This window comes from Palaemon carinicauda, chromosome 30, assembly GCF_036898095.1.
Source record: "Palaemon carinicauda isolate YSFRI2023 chromosome 30, ASM3689809v2, whole genome shotgun sequence".
NCBI lineage: Eukaryota > Metazoa > Arthropoda > Malacostraca > Decapoda > Palaemonidae > Palaemon > Palaemon carinicauda.
In genome coordinates this window covers 45,669,916-45,684,903 of record NC_090754.1, presented here as the reverse complement: position 1 = coordinate 45,684,903, position 14,988 = coordinate 45,669,916, and the positions used below count along the sequence as shown (strand labels likewise).

Here is a 14,988-nt window from a genome sequence, read left to right as displayed (position 1 = left end):
AAGGATGGTCGGCACAGAGGCACTTTATGCCACAGGAATACAAATGCTTCAAGATTGCAATTGGCGTGATTTGCTAACCTTTCATTAATATATGGTAAAGTTAACTGTTTACAATTGTATAGATAATAGTTTATTTTTTTCGTTAGGCAGTAAAAAGTCAACTTTTGACGTGGGAAGGAGTGTTTTGCCCTGTACTTTGCAAGTTGACTACCGGTTGCACGTTCCCAGTACTAACGGGAAATCTGGTCCATTTTCCAAGGGAAATGTTTAAGCTTGTATATTCACGATCATATATGTATACACACACACACACACACACACACACATATATATATATATATATATATATATATATATATATATATATATATATATATATATATATATATGTATATATATATATATATATATATATATATATATATATATATATATATATATATATATGTATATATATATATATATATATATATATATATATATATATATATATATACACACACACACACACACACATATATATATATATATATATATATATATATATATATATATATATATATATATATATATATATATATATATATATATATGTATATATATATATATATATATATATATATATATATATATATATATATATATATATATATATATATATATATATGTGTGTGTGTGTGTGTGTGTAAATATATATATATATATATATAGCCTATATATATATATATATATATATATATATATACATATATATATATATATATATATATTCTATGCAGGTGTGTGCGCACACAAGTAAATTAGTTACACTATTTTAAGAATTGATTTCTATTGAAAACCATTACTTCTCATTTGTTTTTATAGCAAACGAAATACTATTTTCCACGGCTTTAAGATAAACTAGTACAATATGCATTCATGATTATGCATGATCGATTTAATAGCTTATTATCGCTTGTGTGTCTGTGAAGGAAAGTAGGCCTACCCTAAGTATAATAATTGTTTATCATTTACGGAATTTTACATGTATTGGGCCAAGTTGCATTTTAAATTGACGAAGAATATACTTCATTTAGAGACTTTTCAAAAGTTTTGTATGAACAGTTCATGGTTATTTGGGGATGGTGTGTGTTAAGGCACTCGGGGGCGTAGGATGAAATGAAAGGTAAAAGGATTGTAAATGAAATACTTACTTTTTACTTACTTTTAGGGGTTTATTTCTCGCCCTCCACCAAACACTAAAGGTCTGTTCAGGCGGGCCTTGGTGTGTGAAAAAATAATTTCTTTCCAGTAAAAAGTAAGTACTGTTAGAATCAGCATAAACTAAGCCTGTCCAGCCTGATCGAGATACCAAAGGTGTCAATAATCCGTAGGACTACCTCCAAGCTGTAAGAGGAGAGCGCTGTTTTTTGTACCATAAAAGCGGAACTATCGTTGTCTCGCTACTTTCATTGACCTCAACCAAAGAGGTTAAAGATATTTTGTTGATTCGCTTGTCTGGCTGTCTGTCTTTCATTTACCAGGAGGAAAATATATTTAGGATTTGAAGAGAATTACTCCAAATTTTAATCCATATTCTTTTTCATAGCATTTTAGTGTAGTTGAATGAAATACAAATTTAATTTCTGATGTGTAGGAAAAACCCGTGAGGATTAAAATTATTTTAATAGCTATGCTAATTCCCTCAATATTCTTTAAAGAAGTATACAATTCACATTGTCGGGGTTACTTATGCTAATCAATTTGGAAGATGTTTGCAATCTCTCGATTGCTATTTTTAGTAGTCAATGTCGTTGTAACCACAGATAAAAAAAATTTTGTATCATGATTTGCATATTCCATTTGCATGTTTGTGAAAGGCACCACACTACTAACTGCATTGTGACCAAGGCTGTTTTTATTTATATTTAATCAAAAATTATTTCTGTTATATTTATTTGTTTTGGGTCTAATTTTAATTCCAATTTTCTTATGTGATTTTAAATGACTGTAACTGCGGTGCTGTTTTTACTATTATTATTAGTATTACCAATTCTATTGCTATCATTAATACCATCTGGTGCATGAGTTAGTGTTGGTAAGTAGCAATATTTTTCAAATATCAGTCATAATTCATGAGTTTACTCTTTTACCTACAATAAATAATAATAATAATAATAATAATAATAATGATAATAATAATATCAACAGATACTCGTAGTGCTATTACAATGTTCCATCGTCTATGTTCATATATAGTAATTATTCATTAATGTCTTCCATGAATAATATAAATAATATAAAATTATGCTAGGAAAAGCATAGAACCATTGAAGCACTGGATTCTTGAATCGAAGGTGCTGATCATATATGTCATTGTCACTGTCCCTTGCTTCTACCATTCATGAGGGGCCTTTAAACCTTAAAAGGTTACATTGCAAACGTGAGAAGGTTGTGCTTTGTTAAGCCAAGTTCTGCTAAACGTTTGAACCTTTCGCGGTACACTGTAAGCATTATGGTAGTCTTTTTATTGATCCACGCTTTACACTTCTACTATACCTCTATTCCATCTTGCTATTCAGACTCAACTTTGGTTCACAATGCAATTTTAGGGGGTTTTAACCAGTTACACGTCAGTGATGAATGGCCTCCCAGGCGGCAACTTGGTGCAGCTCCCTCATCTTTAACAAGCATCATAATTGGCTGCCACTCAAATGGTCTTTGCTCCACTGTGGCTTGCTTCACTAACAAACATTACCTCAAACATTACCTCAAGAGGTACATGAATTTGCTGTGCTCGTCAGCCGTGTGGGTTTCTATCAAGGTATCATAACTATTTATATATAATCTGTTTTATCATTATTATTAGGTATAGCCAACATGAACTGGCTGTAAGGAGGTATCGGCCAATCCCGATTCACTTCCCTTCCAGGCAGAATGGCCTAAATTCATAGAATCCAATAAAGTCCCTGTACCATAAGACTAGTATTTTTTTACCAAACAAAAGGTAGGGCGATGAAAATTTCTAAGATAAAGACTAAAAAGAAAAAAAAAACATCTTGCTTAGAAAGCCTCTGCTGCTTAAAATGTGCATAATAATCGATTTTGAACGAAAAGCTAAAGGGGAACTCTAAGATATCCTTCTGCTCAAAGATATACGAAATGCTAAAAAATAAAGAATGCAATATTTAAGGGATTTCATAGTCAATTCTGAGAACTAGTTTGCATCTAACAATTGATGGATATCCAAATTGGATTCATGTAACCAGTAGGCTGATAACCTACTCAAGACCGTTCAAAGTACGATGTTTGATGATTGACTACACTAACTCTGCTTAGGGAGTGTACAAAGAATGGATGGATTTATGAAATTTTGCTCACATGGTGAGGCTATTCAGATCTGAGGTGCAGCTAGTGCATAGGGGAACGGATAATTGCTTTTGAATAAAATTTTTAATACCCTTTAACCAGAGGCTTCAGCTACTTGCTGATAGGGATGGAATAACAAAAATTATTTGCTTTCCAATTCTATGAAGCCTATTTTCAAATTAAACTCATTATGAGGTCTTGTGGTGTCAGTTGGTGTGGTACCTTTCTTAATAGATCAGAAGTATTTCAACTGATGGGCTAAACTAAGTGAGTGATCTCACTGTCTTGTTAGTTGGTCTCTTAGAGGATGAGGCATGCACTAGGGATAAAGTGAACTGATTGCCAGGATACTTAATTCTCAGACTCTTGGATTCTCCTGCATTGGGGTCACATCTTAGGTTGTCAAAGTTTCCCCTTGCCACTGGATTTATGGATTCGAGGTATATAGCCTAGTGCTGGGTCCTGAGAGGCCATTCAGCACCCAAGTGCATGTAGCGTAATACCTAGAGTTACACTTTATAGTAAAAGTTACAAGACGTTAGACAGTTAGTTGGAAGAGAGGAAACAAGATTGGAGGTAAAGTAAGTCAAAGAAAATGTATACAGTACAATGCATAGCAAGAGGCCATCCAACATTAGAGAGCTTTCTCATGATTGATATTTTCACCCTAATAATTTAATTGGCCAAAAAATTTCTGGAGCATTAGTCTTTATTAGCTATAATGGATTGGTATTGGATGAGGCTTTAGGCAGAGCCTTATTAACAAACCTTTATGGTGGCTTAGCAAGACTATGTTCTCTGTTGAAGTGGCACATTTGATTAATTAGGTCATCATTCCGTTCCAATTTTCAATAATGACTTCATCCTTAAGCTCTCAGGACCTTTCATCAGCTTCCTTTTCAGTTGTTTATCACCCCTCAAGCTAGAAATGAAGACCTACTTTGAGCATTTTGGCCCATTATAGAATAACATTGAAGGACAAAAGAGTTCAGGGCAAGGATCTCGTATCCATTTCAATTTACTGGGTGGTTAAAGCAATAAGTTTTCAAAAATTTTAACTTCAGGATACAAATCATTGTTGCTTATTTGAATGTTTCTGAGGTAAAAACCATTCAGGTAAAAGTCAGAGTTAAGACCTTTATTAATCTTCTGACTTTTCAAAAGCGATACCGATTTACTCTCCTCATGGGCTTGTACAGTATTGACACATATCTTATCTTTATAAATAAATCAAGTTCTACATTAACCAGGGTCTTAATATGCTCCTCTTCAATTTCTCTATATTAGCTCTTCTTACTAAGCTGGTCATGATCTCTGTTGTTCAACTTTAAATTTGCAATGCTGAACTTTCTGCAACACCTTCGCTCACATTCTATTCCTCCTTATATGACAAACAAACTATCCACATTCCTGACTGCATTGAGTTTGTATCTTTCTGGTCACTACAATCTTCAGACTATACATTTTCTTCGTTTTCTTTTTCCCGTAGCCAACACTTTACTGACTTCCAGTCCTTTCATTTCCATTTTTTAAATTCTTAGAGATTTATGCAACCTCTTCTCCAGTCTCTGTTGTTATAAAGGAAAGAAAAAGTCAAATTATTTTTAACATTTACTATGCATAAATGTTTCCATATAATATAGAAAATATGACAATTAGAAGCAATGATACAAAGGAAAATAAAAAATCATTATGGTGCTTTATCCAGGCCTGCATTTTAACAAATAATTGAGCTCCAAAGTTTATTTCTTATACACTGAAAGACAAATCTCTCTATGATGAGAATTGCCAGACTCCATATTCCTTCCTTGCCAAATGTTTTACAGAAGCAATAACCGAGAAACCTTGTATAATAATTGTATTAAGGATTCATGATTACTAAGTTTCTTTAAATTACAAATTCTCTCAAATTTAAATCTTAATTTTCAAGCAATTTCTATTTGGTAATAAAAGTGAAATCTAGAGTTTTAAAATCAATTCAAAATCATTAATACTGCTTCCATAAATAGTCTTAAATTCTTGTATCAACTTCACTGTCATTCTTAATACAGTTCTACATATACATATGTAAACTATGCACTTGGCTGCCAAATAAAACTTTCCATATCACAAATCATAATAAAAAACATTCTTAAAACCAATATCACATTCAGCAATAATATTATGAGAAAGCATCAGTGTAATATCATTGGTGTGTTGATAAACTACAGTATGTAATTACAGTATAAAGTTGGTAATTCACCCAATAAATAGACAAATTTCTTGTTCGGCAACATATTCAACACTTCAACACAAAATTTTCGTAAATGTCTAATTAAATTTCTATAAGATGATTATAATTATCATGTAGTTTAAACCAGACCATGGAGTAAAAAAAAATGGTAATTCACACAATAAATAGACAAATTTCTTGTTCGGCAACATATTCAACACTTCAATGCAAGATTTTCGTAAATGTGTTAAATTTCTATAAGATAATTATAATTATCATGTAGTTTAATCCAGACCATGGAGTAAAAAGAAAAAAAAAAAAAAAAAAGACATTAAACAAAGGCAAAGTTACTTTAATAAGCATTAATTCCAATGAGTGACAATTGCAAGGTGTCTATTATCCGAGCTTAATTTACATGGTCTGATGGAAAAGATCACTATTACTGTAGTTTCTCAAAAATGTATGCACAGAATCCTTCAACTTTTTCTTAACCCTTGAAGCAAGCAATGAGATTCTGAGCTTAAACAAAAAAAAAAAAAAAAAAAGCATTAAAGAGGTAGTGTTGAGGACTGGAAAAGCTTGCAATTTATATACCTTATATCATCATTCATAACAATAGTTTATGATGCACACACTACACATTCCTGGGTGTTCAACATGGCAGCACACATGTAATCACGTGCCTGGCATGTCTACAGAAAAGAAAACTTACAAAAACTTAATATTAGCTGGCCTACTACTGGATATTTTACTCCAAAAAAAATTACCACCTGTCAGCACCTCCTGAAGATACCATATAAGAGTACAACTTAAATCAAAATACCATACAGTATATACTAAATTGGGGGAAATTTTCACAGTAAGCAGGCCAAAATCTTAATTCCTAAAAATGCACTTAATGAAAAATCTTATCAAACAATATAAATGCTGCACATGAATCAAATAGCATGTTGTACCAAAAAATTAAAAAGGCAGATAATTTGTGCTTGATAAGAGATCAAATTTGAGATTCCTAGTTTTGTCCTGTTGAGAATATTGAGCACATGGAATTTGAGAATGTAGAGATTACTCTTTAACTGAGATGTCAATGAGCCTGCAGTATCTATAAGTTATTAAGAACATCTGTCTCGTCATGCACAATAAATTCTGGCACTTGCGAAACATAATAAAGCCATGGTGACTTTTATCACTATTAAAAAAAAGGTTGATAGGCCTCCATAAAGTTCCATCAACACCAACACATTCTTGAAACCATCTGGAAATCATATCATTCATACACAATCTACAACTGTAATTAACATCAAAGGAAGCACACATTTATACTACAAATGCAATCTCAAACCTCTTGTATATTTCAAAGACAAACAATACCAGTCAATTTATTTTCACCAGTCATAAATTGTTGAATTACGGTTAACATCTGAAAACTACCGATAAGAAGGCTTTCATAATTGACACTTGGATGGCAAATATACAGGATATGTTGATGCTCTCCTTTAAGGGGGGGCACATTTCATCTCAAGCAAATTTCATGCTTTGAATATATTACTAGTTATCATATATATATACATGTAGCAGTAAACATACTATACTCCACATGGCTGTTCATCTCAATATGCTAAAGGCAAGCAAAACAGCTCTTCATAAATGAAATATGAATGGTAAATATGAATATTTGCTCAACTAACACATTCACAAACTGCTACTAGACATAACCTTCGTAAAACTTGCACAAAAACTGTAACATCTACTGCAGTTTCTATTGTATTTCAAATGGATGAAGAAAATCTAGTAATTTTCTTTCTACTGTATCTCTTAGTGCAAAAACCTAACTTTCAAAACTTACTTCTGTTAACAATTTTCAACCTTCAATTTCTAGTCACCCAACTATACATAATAAAATTATCTTGAGCTGCTTTTATGATACTATTACAAAAGTCTCGATGTGCTGATGCAATTTAGTTGCTGCAAAGTGAGGCATCCAACCAAAATATTCTAATGGTCTGTTATTTTAAACTTCACAATAACTTCTGTTTGCCTTTGGTCTGGTGAAAAAGTTTGGGAGACTAATCTTAAATAATTACACCTTTCATTGGAATAATTATCAAACTTGGAATGACCCTATCTGGTCTATTAATACACTTTACAATTGGGCTTTATTATCTAAAAGTAAAAGCTTTTCTATTAACCCTTGAATGCCAGGAGTCTATGGTTTACCATCTCTAAGCTAAAGTTCCAACTCTGAGTGGTAGCTGCACTATTACAGTTTTAATTTGAGCTTCTTTTGGGTCTTTCTGATTCTTTGTTATTTAATTGTTTTCTTTAATAAAATATCTATCATCAAAATTTATTTAGTATATCTGAATAAAATTATTGGATATAAGTACAATTTATCAATAACTATTGATCACTTCCAGCTTATGAAATGTTTAAATGTATTGAGTGAATTTCTCATTCATATTCCAGAGTGATAACTTAAGTCATACTTAGATTATAATGCCAAAGAAAGTATACCTGAACATGTAGAATTAATTTCCACGGTCTTACGAATATGAAAAATATTCTAAATACAGTAATGATAAAAACTAAAAAAAATCATATAGCAGTTTATACCAAAGGTAAAAGACGATGGATTTTAGGCACCATGTTCTTACTTTTTTAGCTTTCCTGAGAAAGATTTTGATATTGCGAATTATATAAACCTTCCCAAAATTTTTGGAGACTGAATAAACCTGCCAGTGTATGACTTGATGTGTAAACTACCCAGCAAGCAAGGGTTAAAGAAAGTTCTTCTTCAATCAAGAAGAAATGGATAGCAACTAACAATATTTCTTACATTACTTATGATGAAAATACTCACCTGAATCACTAATTCAAGAGAGGTACAACTGTATAGTGACTTAATAAAAAAAAAATATTTACAAAACTTTGGCACAAATTAATGGTGGGAATGCTACATAGCAATCTAAGATAAGAAGCAAAGGAATACTTATGCATATCTTAACCCCTGTTGTTCTTAACTGTAGAAACTTGTAGTGTTCAGTTAGACTCCATATTTTGAGAAGAAATAATGAACAGTCTGGTCATTAATCATCCGTTTCATTATAAGCAAAACTTTAGTGAAGGTACTGACAAGCACTGGTGCTATTATAGTATGCTATCTACCGTCGAATTTCTATTATAGTATGGTATCTACCTCAAAGTATGTTATCTACCGTCAATGTTAATCCTCCTGTTTGATGAGGATTATCAAACAGATGACTTACCACCAGTATGTTATCCTCATTGGACTTTAATGGTAGTTTAATAATATTTATTGGCAGGACAACATGGGTGCATAATTATAAGCAGTTTGTAGGTTAGGTTAGGTTAGGTTAGGTTATGTTAGGTTAGGTTAGGTTATGTTAGGTTAGGTTATTAAGTCGGTAGTGATCCTCCTTATTAGAGGCGGATTAGCAAGTAGACCGTATCCTTAGGGACTGATGGTAGGTATCATACTATACTCAGAAAGGGGTGGTAGATAGCAAAATTGGCGGTAGATAGCATACTATAATAGCACCCAAGCACTTTAAAGTAGCTTTTACAGTACTTCCTGATCACAATCTAGCCTTCCATTTACTTCAGAAAATATAAATGCTAACTAGACACCACTATTACATCCAAAGAACCTATACTATAATACAGAACACAACTAAGCAGATATGCTATGGTATAGAGCTTATTTTGAGAAATGTGTTCAACAACCCTCCCAAACATTGGATACAAAATGGATTTCCAAATCTTGTACAGTAAATATGTAAAATGATGGGCATCAACTATACTGATGCTGCTTTAAAGCAAAATGCCAATTCTTTATTGTTAAATTATAGTTTTTTTGTACTTCCAATCCTCCAAATAGTTGCTCTCTTCACATATCATAACTATGTTAAATGTCAAAAAAATATATATATATCCTGCACACAGGTAATCATTGTAATTAGGTTTTTGCGACTCATAATTTTTCTAAATTGAAATTGCACAATATTTCATCAACTCTACTGAGCCTCTACATCTGCTAAAAACATTACTACTCACATACATAATTCATATGTCTAACGTTTATTACAAAAGATGCTGGTTATATTGTTGTAAAAAGACAGAAAAATCTCATCTTGGCCCAGAGCTTCAGATGTTAAAACAAGTTGCATATAGGCTTATAAGTATCCTTGTGGACTCCATAAGCTCTTAGCTGAGCAAGAAGTAAATGTTACTAGATACTGTTATACATCCTGGTGGTCCCTCAAAAAATCATAGCTTTCCAAAATTCACAAATGTTTGCATTCATCTAATCTGGAATTTTAGAATATAAAGAAATTGATGGATTTTTTTTTTCATTTAACCTAAGAGTCTAAAAGACTAATGTACTTAACTGTCTAAAATTGCTGCACAAAGACAAAACTTGTCACAGAAAAATAGCACCTTATGAACTCTTTCTAATATGGAAAGAGAGCATAGTTATTAAAACCTGAAGGAGTCCTAATCTAATGTATACCTTAAACGTAGCGTGGCTGAGTACAACAGTTGAGAGACAATGCTTTGAAGTTCAGAAATGTACACTTTGTTTTTTAATATTGAATCTTTATATCAATTAGTCATGGATCTTTGCTGCGAAAACTTATTCTCAAAGTTTCAAAGACAACAAAAATCCTGAATATAGAACTATAGTCCATTTCTTTTAGCAATGCATATTTGCACCGACTCGCGGCGGTGCCCTTTTAGCTCGGAAAAGTTTCCTGATCGCTGATTGGTTAGAATTATCTTGTCCAACCAATCAGCGATCCGGAAACTTTTCAGAGCTAAAAGGGCACCGCTGCGAGTCGGTGCAAATATGCATCGCTAAAAGAAATGGACTATAATATACAAGATGTCCTTAATGTCTTAGAAAAACTTCGAATAAAAAAGAAATAATGCTTAAAATAATCTTACACTAAGAAGCTGAAAAAATAAATAAAAGAATGAGACAAGGTCTATACTGTGAAAATAAAACTCTTTCAAAACAGATTAAACTAACTAGTGCATTAGAGCACCAAAAACTATTACTACTCTAACTATATATATCTATGCATCAAAAACAATATACAGTATCTTAATAGTGGTATACTACTTATTACCTGTCATCAACATAATTAAATTTATGCATAATGTAATGGACAAGTAATATTTAAGAGGAATTTTCATATAAAACACCCTCAACATTTTTCAACCTGTTTCAAAATTAAAAACTAAATGATTACAGAAATAAAAGAAAGTATCATAAAATTCAGCATTGTATCTACTGTAATTATACATATCTTTATATCTTTATTGTTTTAGTTTTTAAATATAATTCAATTTTCTGGATGATTTATCAAGGCCTAAGAAATCTAAATATGTCAACCAAATTTCTTCATATATGGAAGAATAATTTCCAGTGTATGAGTGTTACAGAACTTACATATAAGGATGAGTATTTTATGATTTTCTTTAGATAAAATGACAGAAGCGCAAATCTATTCTTGAGAAAATATGCAAGGAAAAATTTTACTTCCAAACAATAATAGCATTGCTAAATACAAAGTATTGCAAATCAAAATTACCTACAAATTAATTCTATTGTCATACTTAAAGCAGGGATTAAAAATCGATCAATTTTAGACCCTATACATTTAACATTAGAAATGATGTATTGTTGCTATACACTTCACCATTATCTAATCTTGCATTCATAATAATGCTACTGTATACTCAAAAAGAACCGTATAGACAAAAAATCAAAATAAATAAAGTTAAAAGACATGATAAGTATAAATAAATACCGTAGAACAAACTAAAGTACATAATATCAGTCAATAATATCAATAAAGTAATGGTGTTATTTTATGACATGCATTTACAATCTTGAATCATAATTTGCCGCGTTCATTAACTTTACACTTAAGTATGAGTTTCATCTTCAAGCAGAGTTGGAGCGTCCTATTTTTATAAAGAACAGTATACACTATACAAATTATAGAAACTCACAAGGGTAATACAATCACTTTTCACTTATCTGGTAGTGATAAAATGCCATGCAAGTCGTAACTAGATTATCAATATACAGCATACCGAATTTTCAAAAGATTTGTTATAAAACTCATTACTGTACTAATTTTATGTGCAAGTAAACATACTTTACTCTTCATGAAATGGCATCTACATATTGTGAATAGTTTTTGCTACGCAATTAAGTTGGGAAGAGAGACTCTTCATTTATTTATTTCCTTATTTCCTTTCCTCACTGGGCTATTTTTCCCTGTTGGAGCCCCTGGGATTATAGCATCTTGCTTTTCCAACTAGGGTTGTAGCTTGGATAGTAATAATAATAATAATAATAATAATAATAGAGTATCTGTTTTCTATGGCAGGAAAAAAGGAGATTTATGGCACTGTAAATGGCAATTAAACAAAAAACTAACAATGGAAAAAGATTACTAGCATACTAGGAAGCATGTCCACAAATGTAAGGTATTTTCCAGCAAGTAAGACATACATTTTTTTAATTTTACCCAGATTTTAAGAAATTATCTTTGTAGCTTATCTTAAAGCTTATCACCATCTAGTTATTAAACACATACACTTCTCTCTCTCTCTTTCTCTTGCATATATAATAATTTCTGACACTAATATCAAGCATATTAATCACTAGTAAGGTTGACACAAAATTACCAGTAAACCATCCAAAACACAGTTATTCATTTGTTATGATATACACAGAAAAATTTACCATTACCCAATCTAAAATATGTTGCAACTACCTATTGCAATTTTTCATCCCCAGTCAGTATTTGCATTGTCTTCTGCCCTTACTGCATCTATCATATGCAATGTATTTCCCTCATTATGACGCAGTTCCGGTAGGGCCTGCCGCTTCCTCCGGTCGCCTTGGTGACCACGCAAGTAGCAACAGTAGGGGATTCAGCATATGAAATTTCATTTGAGGTGGATAACAGGGAAGGGTGGGCTGCAGCACCCTAGCAGTACTAGCCAAATTAGACTGAATACCTCGTCAGGCTGGGAGGAGCGTAGAGATGAAAGGTCCCCTTTTATTCCCCTGATGTTGGCTATCCCCCAAAATTGGGGGAAGTGCCATGGTAAATATATAGAACAGATATCTCAACATAACTAATCAACCAGTTTACCATCACCACATCTGTGAAACGAGCTGTTAATAGCCCTTTTAAACCTAATACAGTACTGACTTTGAGCCCATATAATATGCTTGACAATTTTCTGTGACCATTTAAAAAAATATTGAGTCTTAAGCTGGAAAATACAAGACATTGAAAAATTGATTTGAAGTAAAGCTTCAATGTTCCCTATTTATCATAATTGTACAAAATCACTTTGAATGAAAAGTTTCATTTGATGTGCTTAAAAAAATACAGAACTTTAGACTAATACAAGGTGATAATGTTGCTCAAAATCTTCACAAAAGGTTATGGCACACGAGATCCACACGAAAGAGGATTCCTTAGCTTGCACATACTTTTACTTAATTCTCCTGCATATGAACGTATTTACTTAAGTAGGTACTGTATTTGAGAACTGAGTAATCCTCAAAGAAAGACAATGATAAACAAATGCACAAGTTTGTAAGACCAAACCTATCAAACTAAGTGATAAGAATGACAGCTAAAATCAAACATAAAAAGGTATTTTGACGAAGGAAAAATCTATTTCTGGGGAGAGACCTGTGGCGCCTGGTGAAAAGAGTCCTTCTTATATATCTTTTCTGATAAACCTTCCAATTATACCAGAGAAAGATAAAAGCATGGAATGCTGAGGTTACAACCCTCGCGCGAGCACCTTTTGGGTGTCGTGTATAAAGCAAAGGCGCGTGAAATCCACTATTCACAGGTTGTCTTCCATTTAGTTAATTCCTTGGTCAAAGGGATGGGCCGATACAAAGGCCGTAGCCAACCATTTACATTATCCCTCACTGCAAGTGCACTAATTTTTGTTTAGGAACACCATCATACACGAATATCGGAAATTATATACTGAATATCACTGTATCTGTACTCGATTGCAAAACCATTAACTCTAAATCCATATTACTGTGCAAAGTATTCATACTTTTTGCCAAAAGACTAAAAGGTGGAATGTATGTTATTTATAACTTTTATACAGTACATTGGAATGTCATCAACTTCATAAATTTATGTGCTTGATCTTAGAGCTTACATTTTGTTTGTTCTTTAAAAGCTCTGTAAGTCTGGTTTCTATGAACCAGCCAAATAATTTCAATGCACCAAAAGGTATTAAAGACAATATACTGTACTAAATATGTCAGTAAACTAATGATCTACAGGTAAATTCATGCACAGAATTGGAAATATACTGCAACATTAAACTTTACACAATGGTATACTGTATTTCAACTACACATGTAGTGTAAGCAATGGACCATTATAACAAATATCAGCTAGGTGACATTTATGGGTATAAACGCTTACGTTTAGGATTTGACCTTACTATTTCATTTAACCATCTTGTGCTGCTACTACATGTACAGTATTGTGATGCAATTGGTGCTCTCTATCATTCCCTCGATTATAAAAGTGCACTTACGACTACAGTACTACTTTTTGAGTTTGAAAAATCTATTGGCTATTTCCAGTTTTCAAAAAGGATTGTCCATTACCACATAAATTATATCCCTAGAAAATAAATGACCAAATGTCAGGGAAGCTAAAATATTCTAATGCATCATGCATATTAATTTCTAAGGAGGTAACATCTAAGAAAATAAAAAATGCAAAGAACTTTTGTAAAAAGGACAAATTATACATATTCAAATTTTTCTCCTTAGCTATAAAATATGTACAGCACTTGAAAATCAATCCATTTCTATCATTGCATATAAAGTGTATCATAGTTATACTACAGTTACAGGAATCTGAATAAGATGAAAATTATACATTAAGGTACTTATACACCATAAAGGAATACTGACGTGATGTAATAAAATCACTAGCACTATTTTCATAAAAATTGGATAAAAATAAGAAAGTTCAAATCTTTTTAGGTAGAGTGACTTTTTGATTGTGATAATCTACAAAAAAGAGAAAATTTTAATGTTAATAGTAAATATAAAAGGAAAAAATACAATAACCAAGATTACTTTGTACTTACTGTGTACAGTTTCATTATACTTATATCAGACACAGTACCAACAGGTATAAAACTCAAGGTATTGTATGTCAACTAATTCAGAGAGCAACATGATTTTGAAAGCTAATCGTCAACATAACATATTTAAGAAATTTCAATTTTGATATAAAAAATAGCTACGTATCTACGATGGTAAAAGATTAATGGCGAGATTCTATTCTGATTCAATCTAATTTTACGACTCAAAATGGCTTCGT

At 31.9% G+C, this 14,988-nt stretch overlaps 1 long non-coding RNA gene across 1 annotated transcript; it reads left to right on the top strand.

The window, feature by feature from the left end:
• The first annotated feature begins 8,491 nt into the window (after window positions 1-8,491).
• On the top strand, window positions 8,492-9,686 carry LOC137623076 (uncharacterized). Its single transcript, XR_011040543.1, has 2 exons — window positions 8,492-8,938; window positions 8,974-9,686. It is a non-coding gene; the product is annotated as an uncharacterized lncRNA (long non-coding RNA).
• The last annotated feature ends 5,302 nt before the right edge of the window (window positions 9,687-14,988 follow it).